The 27,585-nt window shown below is 41.4% G+C and overlaps 1 protein-coding gene across 1 annotated transcript in view; it reads left to right on the forward strand.

Annotated features, from left to right (window-relative positions):
- Positions 1–27,585, forward strand: part of mcm8 (minichromosome maintenance 8 homologous recombination repair factor) — a 198,038-nt gene that overhangs the window by 24,539 nt on the left and 145,914 nt on the right. The window contains exon 2 of the mRNA XM_061790255.1: positions 5,009–5,212. The gene's annotated coding sequence lies outside the window, so the exon portion shown is untranslated. The remainder of the gene's footprint in view (positions 1–5,008; positions 5,213–27,585) is intronic.

A 27,585-nucleotide genomic window follows, 5' to 3' on the forward strand; every position in this document is an offset into this window, starting at 1 on the left:
TACAAGCTACATATGACATTATACATGATTCATGTTTCATGATTCAAGCTACATAATACATGCTATATGCTGCGTGATATACTGTATGTGACATGATTTTTGTGCTACAGTATGTCCTGTAAACCACGTTACACGCGACATTCCACAAACTGCATTCTATATGCAACATGTTAAATATGTGCTACAGTCCTCACGCGACAACGTTGGAGGCTCCATGAACACATTCCATATGCTACAAGGGACATGATAAATGACACTCGGCATACTATCCACACATCGTCCAACTGTAGTCACTCGCATCGATGCATAATGTATGAGATGGCTAAAAGTTATTTCGTCATTATTGCGCACAATGGAGGCCATTTCAACGGCGGCGACGAGCAAAGCGAACGTGGCGTCTCTGCGATAACCAGCGGACAAATGAGATTGTTTCATTTCATCCGAGATTGCTCATACGCAACACCCTCCAAAGTCTTCCAATGATGCTATTCTTTGCCACGAAAATTCAATATTTGGCGTACAAAAGGGCAATATTTTTGCACAAAGGTACGATAGTTGATCACCATGTAAGTGTGTTTTTGTGTGGAAGAACTGCAAGCAAGAAGCAGGCCTTCTCTCAGGTCCACATTGCTTGCCACAAAAATGCAATATTTGTGCCTTAGTTGACCACAAAGTATTGTATGTTAGCAGAAAATGTGACATTCTGCTCACAGAAAGCTATACAGTATGTTGTTATTTTTCCAGGACTGTGTTATGTAAATATTTTGCTCACAAATAAGCAACATCAAGCTATGAAAAGGTTATGTTTTGCCTGAAAGGGCCATAATTAGCATAAAAAACACTATTTGCTCACAAAAAAGGCAACATTGAACTACAAAAATATATTCGACTACCCTAAAAGGCCATATGTTACCATTAAAAATATTTCTGCGCTTAAACAAGCTATTATTACATGTAAATGCAACATTTAGCCATTAAATCGACACAGTTGCTCACAAAAAGGCAACATTAGGCTACGATAAGGTTATGTTTGGCCTTAGAAGGCCATATTTAGCGTTACACTTACACGACATGCTCACAAAAAGACACTATTAGACCACTAAAATATCTTTCATATTCCGAAAAGTCCAAATGTTGCCATTAAAATAATAGCTTTGCCTAAATGGGCTGCCTCTTCCTGTTGCTGGATTGGCCATTTGTTCTAAAATGTGTTTCTCCAATCTTTTGGCCTCCCTCTCGACTCTTTTGTCTTCCCACTCTTTCATCACGTAGTGCTTATGAAGGCACAGCGGTTATTATGCAGACGGATCGTTAGTCGCGCTCTTTGTCCTTATCATTTTCTCACCACCGTTATTCATCCTGGCGACGGTTGGTGGGATGGAAAGATGCTTGGATGGGAATTTTAGGTCTTGACCTTCCAGTTTCAAGCAGATCCGGAGTTATTGTGGCAAAAACCAAGCAAGTCAAGTCGAGTCATCCAATCTCGCTCAGTTCCAACATACAGGTACTGTACATCAGTACAGTATCTTGACTTGCATTAGTTAGCTGCACTAAAACAATTGTTTGAACCATCTTCCTTTTCTCTGTTACTTTACTGTATTCCGTATTTGTTTGACCAGCTATCGGTTTGCAAAACTGTGACCACTTGTAATGGGCCAGACCGGGAACCAAACCTCATCAGGACATTGTCTCACAGGTATACATGACAAATTTGTAAATATCTCCATGTTTTTAGCAGAAGCGACATAGACACAAAATGTCTGCAGGGCCTGAACTTTTCCCCCACAGCGGAATCAATACGGCCGCTGTTCCGAAACACATTCAGCAGGCGCTCGCTTCAGGTTCATTTCATTTTCCATCCAGTTTGCCGCTTCTCTCTTTAAGAGGGATGCTTCTCTTCCCCCCCACCCCCCCCCCCCTCTCTGTTCCATGCACACACACACACACTAGCGCACACATACATACACTAAGAGACACGTACACGGGGGTCCATGCGCACTCAAGGGGCAGGCGCTCGGTGGCCATTCATCCAGGGAGTGAGTTGAGTAATGAGTGGTTTTAGTGAAGGGGACAGCTCACCTTCTTACCAGGCCTTCTCAAGGAGACTTCTGATCATTGTTGTTGTCAACCGCGGCTAAACGCGTTAAGCGCAGCGCGCAGAGGGGGGCCGGCGCTCGAGAGTGACGTGTGTAATTTCTCATGCAAGTGACGTGGGCAAAAAAAACAACCTGAAACTTGTTTTTCTTTGTGTTTGCTGCGACGTTCTTTGTTCATACAAGAACGTGGCTGAGGTGATATCAGGATGAGAGGCGGATGATGAGAAGAAAATGAGGATGTGAAGGATAGCAAGGCGATGGTGGGAGGACAATCAAGGACAAAGAAGATGGCGAGATGACGAAAAGATCTTCAATGCGTTTTACACCAAGTGCAACTGAAAAAAAATATAGTAGTGCCTTAAGATACAAGTGACATTTGTTTCTCGAGACACAGAGATTTCGAGCCATCTTTCAGACGATCTTTTGCGAGCAAAAACGTATCGTTTGATTGTTGTATTGTCACTTAACAACAAGCAGCAGTCTGACAAATTGTACAATTTCTTCAAAAAAAAGAGGCTTCAAGGTGGGGAAAAAAAGGACTATTACAAAGTCGCTTATAGTATTTGTGAAACTCTTCTTCATTTGTGTTTGCGTAACTGTATTATACCACCCCCTGGTGGCAAAGCCACGCATACCAGAATGAATGAAAGCACAAACTGCTTAATTCTTTACATTCCATTTATGTTATTACTGTTTTGTAACGTAGCATAGAGGGCTATTTTCCTAATAAAACACAACAAAATATAGCAACAAAAAAAATCATACTGGATGATCCCATTAAATCTAATGCACATGAAAGTTAAATACAAATTGTACCTAAATAAATGTTTTAAACCAAAAGTTATGAAAGAATGAATGCAAATGAATTGGACTGAAAAGTTAAATACAACTGAACTGCGAGTGATTATTTTGCGCAACACTTTCAAAATGACTGCCTTAGAGCAAAAGCGGCTAGCGAGAAGACCGCGACAACTTGATTAGAGGAAAATGAATGGATGAGGAGAGGACAGCAAGGCGACGGTGCGAAGACGATCAAAGACGATCAAAGACGAAGATGATAAGAGGATGGTGACAAAACCCACGAGTACACGGACGAATGAAGTATAGAATGAAAGGATAATGACAGGATAACTCATGGAAGGAGGAAGACGAGGCGATGATGTGAGGCCAATCGCTGGTGACAAGTCGATGGGCGGATGATGAGTGCTTGGCCAGATATGTGGACGGTGAGAGCAGCGTTATGAGATGAGGACCAGGATGACGAGAAGAGAATAATGACAAATGGATGATGATGAGTGGGCGAGGAGACAATGAGGTGAGGTTAGGATAAAAACAACATATGATGATGAGAAAATGAAGGGCGCACAATATGAGGGTAATAAGAGGATGAAGGTGGTTCCACCAGCAAATAAGGAAAACCTATCAAGGTAGCAAAGAAATGTCGTACACTTAACAATCGGAAGGTTACTTGCTTTTATTAATGTTTACTATTCAATTTACAATAAGGGAAGTTTGTAATGTTTGATGAATAAACTGTGTTAGAAAATGTTTTGTTTTTCTTCTCAAAAACATATCCCAGAAAGAAATATCCACAAAAATCAACTCATAATGTCACAAAATGTAATCGATTTCATAAGAAAATCTGATTTTCAAAAAGTCTTACTTAGCATTAAAATCTGCCCTCAATAAAAGAAACTGATGTCATTTTCAGATTCAGCGATGCAGAATTGTCCAAAATCAGTTGAAAAAAACAGAGACAACTTACCTTTTTTTGGTTTTTTTGTAACCCAGTATTATAAGTGGCCAAGCATTTGCACACATACCAGGACAATGAGTCTCTTAAAATGTGTTTCTTTTATTTTATACCATGTGTGTGATTTTGGCATGTGCTAACTGCAGCGTATGTCATAAGTAGTTAAATGACACTAAATAACTTTCCTTTAACATGTGCTTATGAAATACTAACATTAGCCAAAAATAACCACCCTGTCAGCGTACTCATATATTTAGTTGTTTGCATGTACATTATCTATTTGAATATATATATATATATATATATAACTGTATATAAAATGTGTAGGATTTAGGCTTAAGCAATATACATTTCTGACAGAACTTTATACAATCACAATATGACGTTCACTGAAAAATCTCAACTTTTTTTGGGGGGTGAAATGGGGAAGGCACGTTATCATTTCCTGACATTTTGCTAAACTGGCAACATGGTTGTCTCCCAAGTTTTTATTTCATAAACTTTCTTGTGCATCTTAGCTCCAGTTCTGATTTTCTCATGCTTGATCAATTTGGGTTGGAATGAGAAAGGCTAACAGCTGTTGTCAACTTACTGTAGCATCCGTCAATCCATTTCTTAATGTACTTATCAGTCTACCCTCACACACACACATCCGCAAATCAATTTTGTCTTTACACTGTAGTTTATAAAAAATATGAATGATGGATGCAGTGAAAACAACAGAAGCAAACAAGATGCAGAGAAGGCGACCACCAATCGCCTGATCGCCTAAAATCGTCTCAGCCTGATCCCGGCGCACCCTAACTATAATTACACAAACACACACAATCAGACGCACAAACAACGCAATGCTGATGATGCGTCATCAAACAAGGGGAAGCAAAACAATCCATGGATAAATATTTGTTTTGACAGCAGGCACAAAGTGAAATGCTAATGAGCGCGAACGCCGCCGAGGATTAAATCTCTGATCAACAACAAGATTTACTGCCAGCGACAAACAAAACTGCATGAAATGACGCAGCGGAGGACTGTGTGTGTGTGTGTGTGTGTGTGAGACAGAGGAGAGGTTATTTCTGGGTTAGTAATGCATCTCAAAAAATGTATTCCATGTTGTCCGTTTTTGGTGGCCTCAGTATTGCATCTCTGCTTTTTGCAGATGATGTGGTTCCGTTGGCTTCATCGAGCCGCGATCTCCAACTCTCACCGGAGCGGTTCGCAGCCGAGTGTGAAGCGGCTGAGATGTGAATCGGCACCTCTGAATCCGAGGCCGTGGTCCTCAGTCGGAAAGGGGAAGAGCTGGACCAAGTGGCTGGTGGGAGGGAAGTCTGGGCGTCCCTGCTAAAGCTCTACCCGACCTCGCGTAAGTGGAAGAAAATGGAGGGATGCATGGATTTCCCGCAATAGAAGCACTTTTTGATGCTAATACAAGGTGCGCTTGAATTAAAAAAACGATTTATTGGCCAAATGTAACATATGCCAGACACAGATGTGTTTTGGTTTTCTTCTATTTCCACACAGAGGCGAAAGGCAAAACTGTACTGAAAACACATCCTCGTCTACACGAGCCAAATTCGTTTTGTGTGTACGAGACGGCGTCCACGGGAGCTTAAGAGTATGCGTTCAAAGATGGCAAACTTTTTCACATTTGCATAGAAGCGTGGCGGTTTTAAAGCCTCGCCAGCCGCGGGGCGCTCGCAGACGCTTTTGACGAGAATTTCTGGCCTTTTCATGTTGCCGTCAGCGTCCCTCTGCGGCGGAAAACTGTGGCGCTACACGTTCTTTGTGTGTGTGTGTGTGAGATAAAACACAGCAGCTAATGAAGAGCAACACTCGCACACAGGGTCAACATTTCACTTTCTGCATCTACGCCTACAGTGTTTTTTACTCCGTGAATTTGATCCTGATCTGTGCTCATTTTTTGGCCAAATCAGGCACTAATTTGCTCCTTAAGAACGCCATTCGTATGATAATTATAATCAGAAGACGAGCCGCTTCCTTATGGAAACTAGAGAGCTTAGTTCCGGCTGATAATTCACTTACGTTAGTTATGCTTTTTGTTATTTTTATTGTTATCATATGACACTTCTGCCAATTATCAGTAAGTTGTGAGCCTTTAATGGAGTCGTTATGCACTTGAGTTTTATGCTTCAAATGATAGTATAATGCAAGCTGTGCTCCGGATGGAGAGAGGATGGAATACAGATGGAGTATACTGTATGGGAATAGAAATGATCCACACGCCTGTAGTCGAAACACAGTCGAGTGCACGCACTGCCATGCGTGGATCTCTGGCATCGGGCGGAAACTGCTCGTGTCCAAAATTGGTCAAAATCGATACTATTGTTGAGTCCCCACGTGGGTGTGTTATTTTTGTTTTCGAATTATTGACCAATAGGGAGTGTTGACAATGGATTGCTCTCTTTGACGATACAATGTCAATGGCTCGGTTTTGGAGATGCGAGATTTCAGCCGGCGCTATAATTCATATGATCGCTCCTCTTGACAGTTATACATGATAACTGCCACGCTGCTCCAGAAATCAACACACAAATGCTAGAAGTGATCCACATGGTCAAAAAAGAGGAAATTGTATGCTTGGGCTTCTCTGACGAGAAAAAAAAAAAATGTTTGTTTTGTAGCTTTTCCTGTTCTTTTGGAATCAGCAAAACATGGGTTGGTTTCACCCAAAATGCCGACAAGCAGAGAAAACGAGCTTTTTGTAAATAACTAAACAAACAAACAAAAAAACACGTCAAGCAGAACAGTTGCTTTTGTGACATCTTAAACTGTAAAACAAACACAAGACTGAGGGCACAATAATCATTTGTGGCTTCAGCATTTGTGTTTTCGGGTTCAATCTTTAGGTTTAGGTTTAGGCGTTAGTTTTAGGATTGGGGTTAGGTCTTTAAGTTTCAGGGTTTGGGTTAGAGTTTGTGGGTGAAGAGGTCAAGGTTTGGGTTGGGGCTATTGAGTTATGTGTTTCGGGTTAGTGTTAGTGGGTGAGGTAAGGAGGTTATGGTTAAGGGTTTAGAGGGATTAGAGGCTAAGGTTTAGGATTAGAGTTTATAGGATAGTTTTAGGGGTTATCGTTAGGATAAGGGTTCGGGGTTGATCCTTAAGGACTAGGGAATTCTGGCTTTCGAGTTCAAAGTTCCGGCATCCGGGTTAGGGTTATATTTAGACGGGCATAAAAAGGCCAATTCAGTTTCAAATTCCTCTTTCCTCTCCACGATTGTCAAATGTTTAAACGGAAGGAGTCCCCATTAAAGCGCGTCATGACGCTGGATGCTCTCGCCGACAAAATATTTGCTCAGTTAATAGACAAAACAGATATCAGCGCTCAGTTGTTATCGGGCAGTTTACAAGCGTGCGTTTATGGCGCCACTTTGAAAGCAGCTCACTTTGAGTGAGTGCTGTGTGTATCGCCGCATCACACACGCACACACACCGCTTTCAGGGCTTAATCTCATTCATTTATTTCTCATCAGCGAGTGACGGGAAGAGAAAACAGTTGTGTCGCATTACTTCACTTTTGCTTCCTGGAAGCTCCATTAAAAGCATGCGCTCTCTCTCTCTCTCACTTTCTGTCTCTCTCTCTAAATATATATATTTACAAAAAAATTCCACGCCACTATTTACTCATAAGTCTGTCTAATCGCTTTAGACGGCGTGTTGGTGCTCTCAAAGTGCTTTGCCCTCTCGTTCTCGCTCCGTTAATTCATCATGCGCCAGATTAAGAAAGCGTCCGCCGAGCCTTTGGGACGACGCCCGCCTCCCGGGACTAAATGAAATGGAAACGCTGGTGCATTCATCACGGGGCGAGACGTTCATAAGACAACATCAACCAAACCAGGACACGACAGAAATTGACGACAAGCGGTTTGCACTCAGAGTACGTTGGAAACATTTTATATTCAATACAGAGCAATTGCTACATTGCGTAATGAAAGTGTAAATAATCTGCAGACTACTGAATTTTGTCAATTGCATTTGCCACACCAGATGGCGCTCTTTTCCCCGATACGGAGTATGTCTTTAAACCATAACCTGGCCTTGCAACCCTAATTTGAAGCCCTAACCCTTCTGGAGCCTTAACCTGAAAGCCTAACCCTATTTTGAACCCATAATTTGAAATGGTAACATGTCTTAAAACCCTAACCCTTGCTGGAACCCAATTTAAAACCCTAAACCTGTCTCGAAACCCGAAATTCAAACCATAACCTTAAATTAAAGCCCTATTTGAAACACTAACCATGTCTTGAACCCCCAACTAGAAACCCTAAACCTTCTAAGAACCATAGTTTTAAAACCTGACTTGAAATCTTAACCGTTGCTTGAAACCCTAACCCGGCCTCAAAACCCTGACTTGAAACCCCCATTTTAAAACCTAACTCTGTCTTGAAACTAATTTGACACCCACACCATAATTTGAAACCGTAACCTCAAATCCTAACCCTTAACTGAAACCCTAACACTAGCTTGAAAGGCATATTTTAAACCCTAACTCGAAAGTCATTTGAAATCGTAACCCTGGCTTGAAACCTCACCTCCATCTCAAAACCAAAACACCAAACCCTAATCTCAGTTTCAAACCCTGTTTTGAAAATGTATCCCCCTTCTTAAAACCCTAACGCTGATTTGAAACCCTAAAAAAAACCATTCAAATCGAATCAACTCCCATCTTATCCTTCACACTTTCTGTCCAGTCCAAAGAGTTTCCGTTACGTTATCAACAGGCTGATGTGAGCGCCACACTCATCTCCTCAGCTTCCTGCAACCAGAATCATCCAGAAGGTCAGACGCTGGCATGAATGCATGCAACAAACACAGATGATCTGATAAACTAATTCCATCACCTCCGCCCATCATCACCTCATCGTCGAAGCGCCTTCCCGGAATAAACGCGCCGTGTTTTCCCGCCGAGGGCAAACGGCTGTGCTTCCCGCAGGCTCTTTAAAGTGAAACGGGATCCGGCTCACGTGCCGTGCGTCGGAAAGCTTTTAACTAGCAGAGATGTGAGCGCTGCCAGGTGGGTTGTGAAGTGGAGTTTGTTCTATACATGTCAGCACTGTCTGCAACCGCTGTGTCCTCAACATTGGAGGGTGAAGGATGTTTTGGGAGAACTTTTAGGTACTCAATCTGCTTAAACCTCACTTGACTCTGATTTGAAACCCTTACCCGAGATTGAAAACTCAATGTGAACATCTAACCATCTCGTGAAACCCTAACTTTGGCTTGAAACCCACATTTGAAACCTTAAAGATAGCTTTCTATAGTAGTCATTTACAGATAGTGTCTGAAGTACCTCGTGGTGATTTTAGGAGCATTACCGTAGTCTTCTCCTCCTGTTCAAATTGATAAAAGTTGACATTTATAGCCATGTCTGGGCAGACATGGCGAACGCAGAGACTGCAGTATGCACATAAACCCCCCGAATCCATCCATCTTAAGGTTAATAGATGAAGCTGGAGGTCCATGTGCCTTAAAGCCTGATGGCGAAAGTCCAGTTTGTAAGAGATGCTGGAATAATCACAACAGACAGACTTGACATCTTTATGTTCATCCCGCCTGCAGAGGAAAAGCTACATGCTTCTACAAAAAACATCAAATCACCAGCGACTCATTGAACGTCGAAGCCAAAAGAAAAAAAAAAAAGAGTTTGAATCGAAAGAAGTTTGAGTGGGCCAAAGATGCGTGGGCTGAAAGTAACCAGCAGCCGTCTCCTCCTCCGATGACTCTTTAGAGTGGCGGGAGGTTAGACGCTGGTCGATTGATTGTTAGGAGTCCATAGATTTCGGCGAGGTCTCTTAAGTGGAGCTTTAATCACGTAAGTCTTTTGGGTGATAAATGATAGCATTATGCGGACGATGCGGCTGGTTGCATGCTGCGCCGCCGTTTTAAAACGCGAGCTATCCAAACAGGCTCAAACTTCAAATAGAAGAATATGTTGCAGCAAAACATCACGTCACTGTTGAGGCCCCTTGATTGGATGTATTTGAGTGAACACAATGAGTGAACATGCACTGAGCTTAAGTTGTACGCCACTGCAAATGACAACTCTCCACGTTATGCAGACTATGAGTATCCATTTTTATACAACTCAGAATTGTGCAGGTTTAATACTGCTTGTACTGGTCATAAAAATGACACAAATAATAGTAATTATCAACATTAACAACCAAAGTAATCACTAAGAGCACCACCACCACCAGAAACCACACCAATGACAACACCACTGCCAACAACACTAACACATCACCACCGACAACAGCACCAACGTGAACAACCACCGCAAAACCACCACCCTGAACAGCCCCATCACTAACACAGCAAACACCACCCGAAACAAACCCTAAATCAGCACCAAAATTAACAACACCAATACCACCAGAAATGCAGACAACACCAAAAACACCACCAACCATACCACACCCACACAAAATACACCAACAACAGAACAATAACATCACCAACCACAATACCAATACCACCACCATAAATGCAAAGCATTTCAACAAAAATACTAGCACAAACACCAACAACCACCAATGGCACCACACCACCGATAACAAAGACAATCACACGACACCAGCTCACCAAACACCATACGAGCACTAACAGAAACACTAATAATGACACAACGATACCACTAACTCTACCACAAATGCCAACAACGCCGACAACAACCAAACCAACAACACCACGAACACCAACAATAATACCAACAATACTAACGCCAACACCATAATCATCAATCCACTGCCACCTACACCACAAACACGAACAACCACCAACAATACAAATAACACCTCCACCGACACTACGAACATCACTGCTAACACCAACAGTACTAACAACAGCTACAGCACTAACTACTGCACCACCAATGCTACCACCACCACAAACATAACCATCAACAACCTCACAAACGGTCACTAAATTCATTTGATGGTTTTCAGTGAAATTTTACATACAGTAGTGCACACGCTTTATCTACCATGGAGTGGAGTCGAATAATTACATGTCATTACAGACTAAAACAAAAATAGAATTATTATGGAATAATAATCCTCACAGATGAATCATGACTCAGCATTTTTTGTTTTTCTTCAATATATCAAGTAAAAGAAGGAAGCGCCGAGAAAAAAAAAAAAAAAGTGAGGATTTCATTAGCAGGATGAACAGCAGGAAACTGAATCTCTCATTAGGTCCGTGTGTGTGTGTTCGTGTGTGCATGTGCCTGTGTGTGTGTGTGAGATCGGTGGAACTTGAAAGCGAGGTTAAACTGGGGATGTGCTTGATGGGCTGCTTGAAGGCTTTTTTTTTTGTAAATGAATCACTGCGGGTGTCGCCGGCTGATGTCACCTGTGCCAGCTGATGAGGGAGAACGAATGTTACGTGACGAGGGATGTGAGGGAATGCCAACAGAAGCATTCCCGTCGTTAGGCTGATTATTGCTTTGAATTACGAGCGCTGTACAGTACAAAGTTGTTGTAAATACATGTGAAAAAAAAGCTTGAAAATGTTTGAATGTTTCACATTTCATCCAAACTTACCACGGCGGTGTGCATGGTCATGGTGATATTGTTGACGGACAGTGCTCATCATAGGTGAGTCGCTTTCATGAGCCCCAAGGAATTAGTGTCCTTCCTAGTTCCAAATCTGTTGCCAAAGGCGAACGCCTTGCCCAAAAAACTGTTACTGTACCAAAAATAGCATGTTCCAGACTCCAAGGACCTGTTTTGTATTCCTCAGAGGTAACGCCCCAGCCATGCCACTCTCTCTCTGCCGGCACTCTATACACACAATAGACAATAGATAGAACCTTCATCATATGGCCGCCATGCCAATGGCCCATGGCTGTCCTAATAGATACGGGAAGCACGTCTTTTGGAATTAGATCTAGTCATAATCTATATCTGTGACCCGGAAATACGTCAGTCCCATTCTCTGCCTGCATTGCGCCACGGCGCCAGTAAACAACAGCGGCCAATTCTGGAACTAACGGACTTTGTCAACGGCATTTTAAGTGACAAATGTAAACTATTTTTTTGTACATTGTTCAGTCCCGACAGTTCGTTTAATTCGACATCCGTTATATCGTTGTCCGTTTTACAGTTCCACTGTATTGTTTAACCTCTACGAAAAACGACTAATATTACAACAGCTTCCTGAATCAGTTATGAAACGCTTGTTCGTCATTTTGTCTGTATTACACTGCCCCCAGTTGGCCAAAGCATGTACATCAGAAGGAGCAGCACAATATTCATTGAACTGAAGCAAAACGTGGTAAAAATGTTTCCTTCTATTTCATTATGCTATTACTGTATGTTTGTGATAAGTAGTAGTAATAACAGGGTAGAGTGATATTTTTCTTTTTAAAATACACATTAGACAATTTTTTTTTGAGGGGTGGGGGGGCTTGAATAGAATTTTCAAATAATTTCAATACGAGCGTGGTCACAGAGCGAAACGACCTGCATCTCAAGGCACCACTCGACCTGAATTTACCCGTATATTGAATAAGTTTTTGGCACTGAAATTCATTCAAATTCAATTAGTCTGTTCCACAGCCCCATAAAACAAACACATTTTTTTGATAAAGAAAACAGCACTAGTGTTGGAAGTTTGCAAAACGTAACATATCCTAAATAAATTTCATCTTTTTGCCATTTTGTCCAAAAAAATTCTCCCCAGAATCCAAAATGTTACGATCTTGTTGTTTTATGCAGTCCTCCATGGAAAACAAAGGAGTTTAAAAAAGAACAAAATGGTCCACCACAATTTTTTTTCGACTTTTAAAAAAAAGTAGCATAATTGCGTTGTTTCACTAAGAGGTGATTCATTTTTAATTGCTCAAATTGTTTCAATTGACTTGAACAGCAGCGTATCTGAAGATTGCTTGAACGTTAAATTTTGACTAACACACAAACAAACAAAAATCGACGGCTCACAACTCGAAGAACCCATAGGTTGGGCCTCGTAAGTCAAGGTGTCACTGTACATGCAATTTTCCTCCACCGTCCTTTGTGCCATTATGGTTTTATTTGAATTTTATCGTCGTCTCTTTCAGTGGAGGATTGGATACAAAAGCCTGTCAGTCGTGAGTATCGATTTAACACGTTTATGAGGCGTATATGTCAAAGCAGCCAACACAATCATATTAAAATGATAACGCACGCCCCGTGGCCAATTGCAATTCACTGTCTCATTATCGCTACCGCCGACATTACCTTTTGTGTTGGTATTGCGGTTTAATCATGTGTCTCATTCGTTTAATGTGAGTCGACTGATTGGTTTCTGTGGAAGCTATGCATCCGACGAAGCTCACGTGACCTACAGTAGATGTGTTCTCACTTTGGAAGACAAGATGGTAAATATAGCAGCAGCTCGCATTGATTTTCCATCCGTCAGTCTGGACAATGGATGACCTGATAGATCACACACACAATGCGGCATCTAATGGAGGTGTCTGAAGCCTCTCAAGCCGCAATATCAGATCTGTTGAAAAATGACTTTCAGTGTTAACGGTCTACAGCTTGACATATCGACCCTGTCCTATGATAGCCCCGTAAGTCCACTTTATAACCATTGACTTTATTCTATATTTTGTTCCATCAATACTGACAACAGTGTTCCCCCGCAATTCTCGTGGGATCAGGACAGAGCCCTGGCACGAATAGTGAAATCCCGCAAGTATTTGACACCCGCCCAAAAAGATTTGTAATTGCTTGTAGAAGCCACAAGATGGCGGCAAAGAACACCTTTTCTATTAGACAAGTCTTTGTATAACATTCTAGGATGCCACAAGATTGCAGGCTTCATCAGTCCAAAGTCCCAGCCAATAGGAAAGTAGTAATTAGTCTCAAGCAAGTATGTGGAAGCGAAACATCTGGACTTGGAGACAAACATCTTTGTATATTGGGAAGGGGGTGAATTTAGCCTGGGCTGTTCGTGAAAGGAACGGAGAGTTTTGATTTTACATCATTGGTAGGTGATTTGTTTTTAAGATGAATGTTGTAAGACGAGTTTGAAATGTTAAAATGTTTTGGCAGCATAGTTTGTGGTATATTTGCAGTTTAAAAGGCTTGGTCCCAATCCTTCCAGTTTACCAAGATGAAAAAATATGGTTAATAATTTGGCCTTGGCAGAGGTCTATGGTCATTATAGTATGGCTAAGAAGTCCAAGTTGTTTGTGCATTGGAGTTTGCATGTTCTCCCCGTGCCTGCGTTGGTTTTCTCCGGGCACTCCGGTTTCCTGACACATCCCAAAAACATGCACGGTAGGTTAATTGACAACTCTAAATTTCCCGTAGGTGTGAATGTGAGTTCGAATGGTTGTTTGTTTGTATGTGCCCTGCGATTGGCTGGCAACCAGTTCAGGGTGTGCCCCGGCTCCTGCCCGATGATAGCTGGGATAGGCTCCAGCACGCCCGCAACCCTAGTAAGGAGAAGCAGCTCAGAAAATGGATGAATAAAATAAAAACTATGTCCAATGACATGTTTCAAAGCTGATGCTTAAAAGTGGCAGCTGTCATGTGTCAAATGAGTCAATGGAACATGGCATCTGTTTGAGGGGCCTTAAAAGCACCAAAGTCAAACAAAATGAAGAGATTGCACCATCCTTGGCTCATGTTGCTGATTTCACCACACTGATTGACACCCTGCTGGAGCCTTGAAAGAGGCTTCAAAAAGCCCTTTGAGCATCTCCGCACACGTCTGGGTTTTACTGGGCTGTGTTCAACAGGCCTCGGCCTCTGTAAAGCTTTGACATTTTCCCTTTGATTTCCTGCCTCAATGCTGAGTCTTGCTCATCAATAAATATATAATCTGTAGTCTATCCAACCGATCTATCATAGATATTGTCACATACTGTAGGATGGAGGAGAGGTAGCGACTGAATGTATGCAAACAGTGATAATAGTTTCTATCCTTGATGGTGTCTTTCCTTTGGATTTATTCTGGGCTACTCACCCTATACCCTGAGGAAATTCTATTCACAACCAGCTATATATAACACATGCAAAGCCGGAACCCACGGTCACGTATGCCTGTGAATATTCTCATTCATCCAGGGCATTTCATTTTCAGGGCATTGAATCGATCGCAAGCAGACTGTTCCATTCATAATCCCGATACGTGACCATGCTCAGGGCATTGAACCCAGCACATCTGTTTGTCTTAGAAGATGTTTCGCCTCTCATCCGAGCAGGCTTCATCAGTTCACGGGCTACTCCAAATCATGCTTTTATGGTTATGGTGTATTTTGGTCCAGGGTTAGGGAATATCCTGGGATATTCCACTTTCCACCTCAGTTTAGTTATTAGTTATTCTGGGATACGCTACATCATACCTTTTGGGTTAAAGTGTATTCGGTCTACTTCGGGATTAGGGTTGGACTATATTCTGGGTTACTCCATGGATATCACAGGATTAAGGTGTGTTTGGGGCTACTTCAAGGTCAGTGCAAGAGTATGTATATTCTGGCGCACGTATACATCCGTTTGAGACTGTGGTTAGATATAAACTATATTTTGAGCGTTGTTTGCAAATCCCAGTTTGTTTTACGCAGTTTTCATTTGGCTCTGTTTCTCTCAGACTGTTTCCCAAAGGAGAAGCCCATCATCCAGCGTCCCTGCGCTTGCTCCTGCATCTAAAATCTCCTCTCACACTCCTGATGAGTCCATTCATTGTTTCCAAACAGTGTGAGAGAAACCTCCAGAGAAAGCCAGAGGGAAAGTGACATTTAGGATTGTTTGTGTTTGTCACTGTTAGAATGAGAGAATCGGGGGAGGGGAAGTCGCAGAAGATCATCAGCTGGTGGAACTGATTCACTTTGAATGAGTGATTCTTTTATTTAGGTCAGCACATTTCTCCATTTCCCATCCATTTTCCTCTCTGACGTCTCTTCGTTTCCCCTCCTAACTTATGTCATTTGTCTGCCCGTGACCATTCACGCCATCGTAGAACAATTTCCTCACAGTGCCTTGTTCCACCGCTCTCTGAAGACGGCAAACATAATCCCATTCTTCCCCGGTTCAGGGCTTATGGAATATGAAAAGACCCCTCTCCGGTTTCATTACCAGGGAGGATGTTGCTTTGAAGCGACTAACAGGGACAGGGAGCTCGCAAAAATGTAACTTGAATGAGCTTAGCAGTATTCTTGTCACAGCTCTGATTAATGGTGGACTTTTACAAAGAATTGAGGCCGTGCACGGTGCGATGTTAGCGAGGAGAGACTGACGCAAATCATGTTCTCACCGAGCTCTCCTGTCCATTAGGACATTTGGAAGGTTAAATCCTGATGTGTCCTCTGTGTGTAGGTAGGCCTCCCGGAATCCTGGTTTGGGTTACTTTCTGATTTTGAAGAACACAGGCGATATCATTGGGAATTTACTCCCGTAAAACAAAGGGGGTACTACTTTATTTATCCCTGTATGACCTTCAGTTCAAAGGTTTTTACTTAACTGTACGATAATATCTTTCAGAAAGTCATTTCAAACAGAACAATCCATGTTCACCAAAACTCCCATATTTCACTTCAAGTATTTATGGAGGACGAGGCTGGTAAAAGTGTTGGTAAAACCTGGTTTCATCACTCTATGAATTTCCGTTGCAAAGCTACAGTATTTTATATAAAATGATCCATCGACCTGAAAAAACCCCTAAAACAAATCTGTGGATGCAAACCAACCCCAAAATGGTCTTTTGTTTACTTCCCAAATTCATTGAAGGACACTTATAGTACGGTTGCAAAGCTCATCTCGCATGTTTTTTCAAACGGAACAATCCGCAAAAGACTCCGCAAAACCCCCCAAAATCTGCTTTGATCATTGTAGATCCTTTGATACAAAAGTTATTCCAACCGGAAAATCCAGTTTCTGGCACTGACAGCCTCATTAAAAACTACTGAAAAGTTCATCTCTGCAATTGTCTAGACTCTCGGTAGGTCAAATCCATATATGTATGACCTTCTATTCAAAAGCGATTTCAACAGGAGTGATCCTGTCATCAGACACAGACGGTAGCATTGGAAAGCTTTAAAACTGTCTGCGTATAACTTTGTATCTTTGTGTACAGTTCAGTTCCCGTAAAACCCAAGATAACTTTTCATCATCACCTTACATTCGAGAGTTACTTCCAGTGGAAGGATCCGTGCCTCCCCCTCCCCCCCAAAAAATTCTAGTAATCTCTAAAATCGTCCAGCTCAGGGGTCCCCAAACAATGAGCCATGGACCGGTACCGGACCGCAAGCCATTTGGAGCCGGGCTGCACAGAGAGAATGTACTAAAAATATGTTATTTTCAATATGTTATTTTATTATTGAGTATGAAAGCAGTTTATTTATTTTTTTAATCTGGTGTGTCCTGATTCCTTAAAGGTCAAATAGTGAGACAGAAGAAGAGCCTATAATTTCACAGGAAAAAGACAGCGGTATTCAAGAGACAATATTGGCAGTCCTCCTTAAGGTACAGGTTTACTGCTAGCATGCACTCGCATGCACCACACACGCTTTGAGTAAGATATCACGACAAGCTCTCAAATGAGGCAACGAAGCGATCAAAACTGCTTCTGAACATGGAGCCCAAACACCCCACATTAAAAGACAAGCCTTTGGAGTTTAAAAAAATAATAAAAAAATAAATAAATAAATAAAAATTACCCCCAAAATGGGACCGGTGGAGAAACAAGTGCAGGGCTCCCACTAATTACAACTACTACATTCACCGTAATTGTAATTTAGTTTTTATTTGTTTCTATATCAGTCCATCAAAATGTTATTTCACTCTGTGGACCGCCCGAAAAACCCCCAAATCCCAACCAACACTGACTGCACTTGGTACCGCAACGAAATGTTTGAGAAAAGGCATTGGCTACGCATCTGTTGTTATGTTAATTTTTGTGGTGATTTTACACACATCATTGCATGAATTCCAGAAGTTCTGGTGGTATTTTTAAGATCTGTTCAGTGAAGGCGTTACTGTAAAAACGCATAGGTCCATTATTAAATGCTCCGTGCTCCTTAATGCGAGCTCTCCCACAGAGCCGAGTCTTGTGTTTCTGAAAGCTAAACAAGCGTATCAAGCCATTATCTCTTGCTCCTCCACTCATATTTCACCGGAACCTTTTATTCGCTCTCTCGGCCCGGCGCTCTTTAGCTCGACTTCCTGCGCCGCAATTTATTTGTTTCACCTCTTTTTCCCACTGTTCTGCCGGAATGTCAGAGAGCTTGGGTTCAATTCCTGATTCGCCCCCCTTTTTTTTTTTTTAATATCAGAAACTAAACTGCACTGCAATGTGTAAAATTGTGATTTTATTTAATTTTTTAGTTCTCAAGGTAAATTGTTTGCGGTGTTCATGTCAGGTGCACAACCAATCAATTTTGTCAGTGCTGAGGGTATTCTGGGTTGAACGCTGCCGTTTTACTTCAAATGAGCTCAACACATGATAATGAATATTATTTAGGAGCATAAACCATCATAATATATAATACATATAATACATCATAATATGTCGTTGGGTTTACGCCCCAAAAATTGTTTTTTGGGGGGTGGGGGAGTATGTTTCATTTAGTAGTCAATGCCAAAACATTTTTCAATGAGAGAGGAATTATTTACTTTTTTATTAATTTAATTAATTATTATTTACAAATATTAACAAACATATATATATTTTTTAAAATGTGGCAGTAAGTCCGGTCACTCGTAAGTCATTCATAACTGTATAAAATAAAGTATCTCAAAGTGGAAACCCATTGGAAAAACACCAAACATACAGTAAATTGAAACTGCATCACACGACGCAAAAATGTTTTGTACATTCCAACGCAATGTCCGAAACCGTCAACATTTAGTCATAACCCGTGTTTCGTGGAGGTCGCGTGTTGCACTGTGGTCAACTGCGGTATTGAAGAAAGTGCTGCTGAAACATTACACTAATACACTAATCCTTCCCATTTAGACACACCTCAGATAAGCTGTTAAAGTTACAAAATGAGCATGTGTGCGTGTGTGTGTATGTGTGGTGTGCATGGCTGACCTCCGAGGTTAATCCCAAATCTTTACCGTGAAGAAACGCGATACGCACAAATGGAACCACGACACACACACACACACACACACACACAATCGCACGCGTGTCGAAGCACTGGCCAATCCCAACGGTGTTAGCGATATTTTTAGCTTTTCGTTGAGAGCGCTCCAAACAAAGAACATCTTTCACGGATCTCACTCAGGCCTCAGATTTTTCTCTTTCCTGTTCCCCCACCCCCTTTTCCCCTTTTCTTTGCTGGTCTTTATATCCCGGATCACTTTCCCCCTAATCCGTCCAGTCCCTCGCATCCCTCAAGGCCCGACTGTACCTCGGGGGGGAAAAAAAAAAGAAAAAAAAAAAAAAAAAAAAAAGAAAACTCCCTCCTGTCTGGCTTCCAGTCACAATCTTCTCTCTCCTAAATAAACAGCGTCCACACAGCTGGCGATTGGCGTTATATTCCCTCCTTGAATCCGTCAGCATTCCTCACCACCCTCCCTAAAAGTTGCTCCAGATCAAGTCGGCACTTGGCGCCTCCACAGACGACGTTTCATTGATCATTTATTGACGCGGTGTTAAATAACTTTGCCACCAATCTGCTGTGACTTGATGTTGCCTGCCAGCAGTCTTTATTTTCCTTTAAACATCACTTACTTTCCCAGTGAGTGCAAGGGGGACACGTGGAGCCATAAAATTGTGCAAGTTTGCGGGAAAAAAAGTGTTTATTTCCCCTGTGCACTTTTTATTTATTTATTTTTTTATTAACAGCAAGTTGAGTATTTAAAATGAAAGCATTTGGATAGAACTGTTACCGTTGCCACAATCAAAGGAAACATTTGTTTTATGCACTGCCAGTCTTTGTCAAATCAGAAACAAACAAGTAACAGCCTTTACAAAATTCTTACTCAAAACAAAAATTAAAACAATTGTAATTATTTAGTAAAAAACAAACACAACAGTCAGAATCAAACAGCAATCTTCGCCAACAGCCAGGAACAATGTTTGATAACTGTCTTTTCCAACTGTCAGACACAAATGCTACTTTAGGCGAGAACAAGAACAAACAACAGTCGGGAACACATGCCAGTCTTTGCCAACAATAAAAAAAAAAAAAACACACAGCAGTTAGAAACACAAGGGCTTCACCAACAGTCGGAAACCAAGACCCGTCAGTAAGATACAAATGCCAGTCGGCGCAAACAATCAGAAACAAACACAACAGTAAAACAACAAACAAACAAAAAACTGGATCTTCAACATTCTGGAACAAACACAAAAGTCAGAAACAAACCATCGTCTGCAACAGTCAGGAAGAAACAAGTCTTCGTCAAACAAACACAACAATAAAAAAAAACAAAAAAACTGGATCTTCAACATTCAGGAACAAACACAACAGTCAGAAACCGACGGCAGTCTTTGCCAGCAGTTAGAGACAAACATCAGCCATGTCTTTACAAGATCAATTCTGAGGCGACATTAACCTTATAGTCAACACCCCTGAGGTTGTCGAATCCTGAACTCAACCAAATGATACATCTCTAAAACTGCTAAAACTAACCTCCAATTGAGAACAACTGAACAAGTCAGATTCTTCACTAGCGTCCTGGAACTGATTATGTTCTCGCTCTGAGTTTCGACCGTATTTTCTCAAGTTTCTCGTCTAACTGCCAACATATGCAGTCCTTAAGTTTTCACGGTATGGGCATATCTGCAAAAATCGCACTGAGTAGGCCAACGTTAATTAGGCCACGTCTATGTGTGTGCGTGTGTGTGTTTTCATTCAGACTGTGTTTCAAAGAGGTGGAAACCTGAGAGGTGCTAACAGAACTTCTTCCTCGGCATCTCAGACCACCCTTTTGTGTGCCGAGCGCGGTCATTTGTCTTTATCGGGACTCGACTAACGGTGTGACATGAAAGCGTTTCACCTACGAGATCATGTTTGGCCCGTCGGGGATTGAAAATAAAAAAGGATTAAGTGTGAACCGACTGACATTGAAGTCTGTTGTGTGTCCTGTTAAGATGTTAGGCTGTTGGTTTGCCGAAATGATAAAAGAATAGCGACATTGTTATCTGGTCATTATGGATAATCTGAGTCTGGACTGAAAATCTTTCGAGATTATTATTATTCCAGTGTCAGTGCGCAGTTACTGTTTCTATTCCTGAGCAAATTCTGTTGAAACAAGGCTATAAAACACACTGAAATGTTGATGCAGCCTTTGATAAGAACCCGACGAGAAACCCTAACCCAGGCTTGAGCCCCTAACTCAATACTGAACCTTAAATTGGTACCCAACCACCATTTTAAAACCCTAATTTGCACCCCTAATCCTTTTTTAAAAACTGAACCGAACAATTCAAACCCCTAATCCAACCTTGAAACCCTAATTTAGAACCCTAACCAAGTCTTTGAAGAGTTATCCTAGCCCTGCAATCACGGACCCTTTAAAACCCTAACTCTGTCTTGAAACCCTAATTTGAAACGCTAACCGGGGTATTCAACCCTAATTTTGATTTCTAACATTTTGTTTGAAAACCTATCCAATGCTTGAAATGACAAATGTGGAACCTTAAAACGTGTTTAAAACCCTAACCCTAATTTGAAGCTCTAGTTTGAAACCCTTACCATTATCAGAAACCCACACCTGGACCAGAAACAATCTGAAGTACTGTCCATAGCTTGAAACCCTAATTTGGATCCCTGACTCAGACTTGAAATCCTCCTTTGAAAGGAACCCTAATCCCAATTTAGATCACTAACCCTTGTTTGAAACCCTAACGCTGTCTTAAAAATCTAAATTTTAAACACTAACCCAGACCCTAACCATTGTTTCAAACCCTAACAATGTCTTAAAACCTTTTAGTTGCAAAACCAACCCTGGTTGGAACCCCCGAATTAGGAACCCCAACCCCTGTTTAAGTCTCTTCAGCCTCAACCAATCAAAGAGTGGCTTCAGATCACCTGATGGCTTTGCGAGGTATGTTGTATTGTTGAAGACCATTCGGAGACCTCCACCGAGACAAGAACCCCCCCCCCCCCCCCCCCAAAACTTAATTTACACAAAAATGTCCAAGTTTCTCATTGACTGTACTTGTCTTGCATGTAATCAGTGTTCACTTTGTTTGACTTTGTGCCTCGTCTTAAGTTAATCAAAAAACCTCTTGAGAGGAAAAAACGGGGGAGGGGGGGTGCGTACGTGTATGTGTGTGCGTGTGTGTGTGTGTGTGTGAACACAACCTAATGAAAGCAAAACAAACGTTCCAATCCATTTTCATTTTTAATCAGCTGGCATAAAAGAATCATCTCTGGGTGCCGTCAAATAATGAATAAATGTGTATTTTTCATGACTTAATGCCCGTGTGTCTACATTATTAACTCCCCCCCCCCCCCCCCCCCCTCCCCCCCCCTCCCCAGGAAGCAGCTTCATCGGGAACGTGCGGTTGTGTGCTTGCGTGCGTTTTAAATGGTTGCGCATCTGTGTGGCATCACGGCACCTTTTATGCGCTGGCGCCTGCGTCCTAAATTATTTCCCAGACGTGATGAACGCTTTTTTTTGTGACATATTTCCCAGCAGGCCACCAAGGAAGGAAGGAGGAGCTTTGTTTGGAGGCTGACAATGTGCCTGGTGCATGCTGGGATACCAACGGATGCCGTTTGTTTTGTTGCTGTTGTCGTCGTCGTCGTGACTCTTGTCGTGTACTCGCTCATCTCGGTCGCGTGGACGGCAAAGTCGCCTGACTAAATCAACGAGCGCTATCAACTTGAGCATTAGAAGATTAAAGAGCTTCATTTGGAACCTTGGCCCTGCCTTGACACACTAATTTGAAACACTAACCCCAGTGTAAAAACACCAAATTTGAAATCAGCCTCTTCTCTGAAACCTTTACCCGGTCTTGGAACCCTAAACCACATTGAAACCCTGGCTTGGAACCCTAATTCTACAAACTGTAATTTGGAACCAAACCCTTGTTTAAAACCCTAAGATAGGCTATGGATCAAGACTTATTTTAAAATCCTTGTTTGAAACCCTAATTCAAAATCCTAACCTTGGTTTGAAATCCCAATTTGAAACCCCAGACTTTTTTTGAAGCCCTAACCCTAACTTGAGTACTAAACCTTGACATGAAACCTGCACACGTTAAAACCCTAACCCAAGCTTGAAATCCTAATTTGAAACCCAGAGCCTTACTTTACACTCTATTTTGGAACCTTATTCCCAGGTTTGAAACTGCAACTTGAAACCCTAACCCTGGTTTGAACCCCTAATTTTAAACCCTAACCTTGGCTTTAAACTTTAATTTGAAATGCTAACTTGAAACGCACAATTTGAACCCTAATGCTTGTTTGAACCTCAACTTTGGAAACCCTATCTTTGTTTGAAACCCTATCCCTAACTTGAAACCTTCATGTGGAACTCAAACCCAGGTTTGAAACCTAACCGAACCAAATGTAAAAGCCCAATTCTATTTCCTAGCCTGTTTGAAACCCCAAACCCTGACTTAAAACCCTAACCCAGGTTTGAAAGCCTATGCAGACAGTCAGTCAGACACATAAAAAAAAAAAAGCATGAAAATGCTTGTGATGAGTTATCAGGAGGCCGATTAACAAACGTCGGACACGCGTCAGACCGCCACATTTCATTTCCAAACTGCTAATTACGAACTCTCGGAACTTCCCGGGGGCAGCGACCCGAGCGGAACAATCAGCGTGAAGCAGTGGTAGGCAAACCACGGGCTGTGGGCCACATATGGCCCCCGGCGTTCTTTAATGTGGTCCACTGAGCATTGATTTTTATGATGAAGAAAATGTGGCTAATTCAGTTCAATTTTGTATTTTCCTCAGATGTTTTTGAAAATAGAAAATATTATTATAAAATAATATATAATAATCAATTTTGTAAAGTACAATTATCAATTGGATTTAATTGGTTATTTAATGTAGTTACATTAATTAGAAATACAAAATAAAACTGACCTTGTATTATTTTTAACTATTAAAATAAGCGATTTTATAAACTACAATCATTTTAGTAAAATAATATTTTACTTTTTTGTTTCAATAAATAAATGACTACTTATTAGCAAATTATGAACGATCTAATAAAATGAATGGATTTTGAGTTTATTTTACATAAAATACACAAATATTAGTAAAATAAATAATTGTAAATATTTTTAAATAAATAGTTGACTAATTAATTTAATTAACTATGAAAAATAAAAAAAGTTGCATGAGTTATTTCATTATAAAAATAAACATATTTACACAAAATACAAAAATATTGGTAAAACAAACAATTGTAAACTCATCCTTTTCATTAAATGACTAATTAATTATAATTACAATAATTATAAATAACAAAACAAAAAATAGCTTGGATTATTATTCCATTGTCAAAATAAACTATTTTACATCAAATAAAACTATATGTTTTATGTTGTTAAATAATTAGCTAATTAGTAATAATTAAATTAAATATGAATATTAAAATACAAAATGAGCTTTGGTTATTATTTTGTTATTAAGCATTTTACACAAAATGCCAAAAATTGCAACTCTTTATCTTATTAAATAATGAAATAAATGATACATAATACAATACAATGAACATGGATTCTTCTTCTTCTTCATTAAAATCAATGATTTGACATATTTTACGCCAATATTTCTTGTATTTGTATTTATTTGTTTATTCATTTTAATCCACGTTTAAGTGTGAGTTTTACAATTCCACTGTGGCCCTTGAGCACCCTAGGCCTTAAGTTTTTTCGCAAAGCGAATCAAATCAAGCTGAAGAGCGCCGACTTCCGAGCAAAAACGGAAGCTGTGTGTGGGGGAGAGCAGGGAGGACAATATCGAAGTGGCGCTGTAAAGAAAACGGCTCGAGTGTAACAGCTAATGATTCTGCGCTAAAGGTCAACTTCTGAAGTGTTTTTTCGCGGTAAAAAACAGCCGGGCGACGACACCCAGCCGCTCTCTGTCGCTCGCTCGCTCCCTCTCCAAGGGCGGGCGATGAGTAAACTTTTAATAAATGGCTTATGACAGCACTTTGCTAAAACATTGGATCAGCAAGCACGATGAGTTGTGAAGCAAAACGCTTTCTCCTGGCTGCGCAACCTGTGCGGCGGGCCTCCTGCGCCATCATTTTGGGCAGGAAAACAGCAAATCAAAATGTTTCGAGGGCTGCAGTACATTGGAGACCGTAGACAATGAGGATCTCCTGTATTTACTTCTCTAACTGCCGCAGTTCACCAAGGTAGGAAGCTGGAATTTATGCAGGAGGAGACTAAGGGCACTAAGATAATGAAACACTGATGAGGAGATTGAGGCCAGTGAGAAAATGGAGTGCTCCACAGTAGTGAAGACTGGAGAATGAGGATCTCCTGTATTTACTTCTCAGCATGGGACTGACTGTTGGAGGGAGTGCACTGATTTTATCCGAGAGGAGACTGAGGGCAGCAAGAAAACTAAGCACTACAGCAGAGTTTAGACTGTGGAGAACAAGGCTCTCGTGCATCTCCTGATTACTTTTCAACACATGGCTGTTTGCCACAGTTAGGAGATCATTTTTATTGGACAAGAGACTGAGGGCAGACACATTTTCAAATATATGAAAATATTTCCCTTTTTTGGGTTTCCAAACTTGACGCTACAATCAGCGACACCCGAGGGCCACCCGGGGGCCAAGTTGACTCTTTCCTTTGACACAAAAATGCCACGTCTCCGGGCCCCGAGTGCCTCTATTCCGGCTATCTTACAAATCCGACGTGCGCCCAAATTTGGTCGTACTCCGATTCATGTTGATCAAGTGCTAAACGCGCAAAAATATCACAAACTGGCCTAGAATGCAAGTGAAAAATATGTGAATGTTTTTCGTGAATGGCCTGGAATTCTGCATAAATTGATCTTCAACAATCCACAGTCTGCTTAACCCTCAGGTTGCTTTCATTTGACTCCCCTTTCAGCTCGTTCGTGACCATTGAAACCCTAATTTGTCACTGTAAACTTGACTTGAGACCCCAATTTGATAGCCTTACCTTCGTTTGATACCCTAACCGTGGCTTGAAACCCAAATTCAGAACCTCCACCGTTTTTTGAAACCCTAACTGTGACTGGAGACGCAGGAGAAGTAAATGATTACCATTAACTTAGCATGTTAAATCTAATTTCAAACCTTAAACTAGGCTACAAACCCTAATCTGAAACCCTAACCCGTGTTTGAAACTGTAACCTTTCCTTGTAATCCCAATTTGATATCCCAACCCTTGTTTAAAGACCTAACACTAGTTTGAAACCCTTATTCAGAACCCAAACCCAGGCTTAAAACCTTACTTTGAAAGCCTTAACCCGGACTTGAGACCCTAATTGGATACCCTAACCCAGGCTTGAAACCCTAGTTTGAAACCCTTAACCCTTGGTTGAAACCCTAATTCTGAACCCAAATCTTAATTTGAAACCTTAACCCTGACTTAAAAGTAAATGGCTACCATTAGTTAGCAGGGCAGTGAGAACATTTTTGTAATACCAGCATGCTAATGCTAAATAGTTGCTAGTTGGCTCGTCCTCGCTGGCCAACTGTGACACTTTGGTCACGTCGGAGATAGCTAATAAAGTATCTTCTTTGCACAACTTTGTTGATAAGGAACATCTCACTAGAACAATGTTTTGCTCTGAAAAGGGAGGACATATTTAGCGTTAGCTGCGGTTAGCGTAGCTGCTATCATCATGGAGCCTGATAAAAATCCGTCTTTCCCACTTTCTGAACTCGTCGAATGCTAAACGCTGACGTCACACGGACGCGATGAACCTTTATCGCAGAGAAGTGCGGCGAAGCCGGGACTATTTTTTACGCTTTTGACATTCTCCTCACGCTCGTTAGCGGGAAGACAGAGGCAGATTGATTGACTCGGTCGGAGAGGAGACGGGCCGCCAGTCGGAATAACTCCGCGGAGATTCCGGGCCGTGAAACAAAACAAAAAAAGGGAACACCTATGACTTTGGACACGTTGCCGTCAGCAATGAATGAGCTCGACACCAGAGTGCTCATGATGATTATCTGGATATGTCCACACAAACATGTGCACGCACGCACGCACACACACACACACACACACACACACAGAACCGTGCATAACCGCCGTCACTGGTGAGTTTGCATAGCGGAAAATTGCATGGTGTCGCGTTTTAAAACAGCAGCATCGTGATCCAAATGCATCTTGCTACGAATCGTCAGAGCAGAGGACTCCATTTGACAATTGAGACGGCGAAGCGGCGGAGTAATGACGCACACAAGACGAATGAATGCTTGCGTCGTCGTGTTTGTTGTCTTCGTGGGGGGGGGGAAAAAGGCCACTGTACTTTTGTAAAAGAAGACAGACGGAGGCGGTAAATGTCTTTACATGCCGGGGAAATAGAGAAAATGGAGGCACTGGCAAATGGACTAAACAATTTGACGAATAATAAAAAAAAAAAAAGCTTTATGTACTCACTTTTTTCCATGTTGAGAGAGTAAAAAGCAACTTGCAATATGATATTATCACATTAGTTTAACAATACCACAATTAACGGGGGGGGGGGAAACATTGCGATGTGTCACAATATCGAACTGCTGGAAGAAATAAGCGGTCTTCTTTCACATTAAGCATACAAAAATTGAAGAAATAAAATATGTGACTATAAAAATAGACTTTTCTCTTACAATTCCA

Source organism: Phyllopteryx taeniolatus, chromosome 11 (genome assembly GCF_024500385.1).
Source record: "Phyllopteryx taeniolatus isolate TA_2022b chromosome 11, UOR_Ptae_1.2, whole genome shotgun sequence".
Lineage (NCBI taxonomy): Eukaryota > Metazoa > Chordata > Actinopteri > Syngnathiformes > Syngnathidae > Phyllopteryx > Phyllopteryx taeniolatus.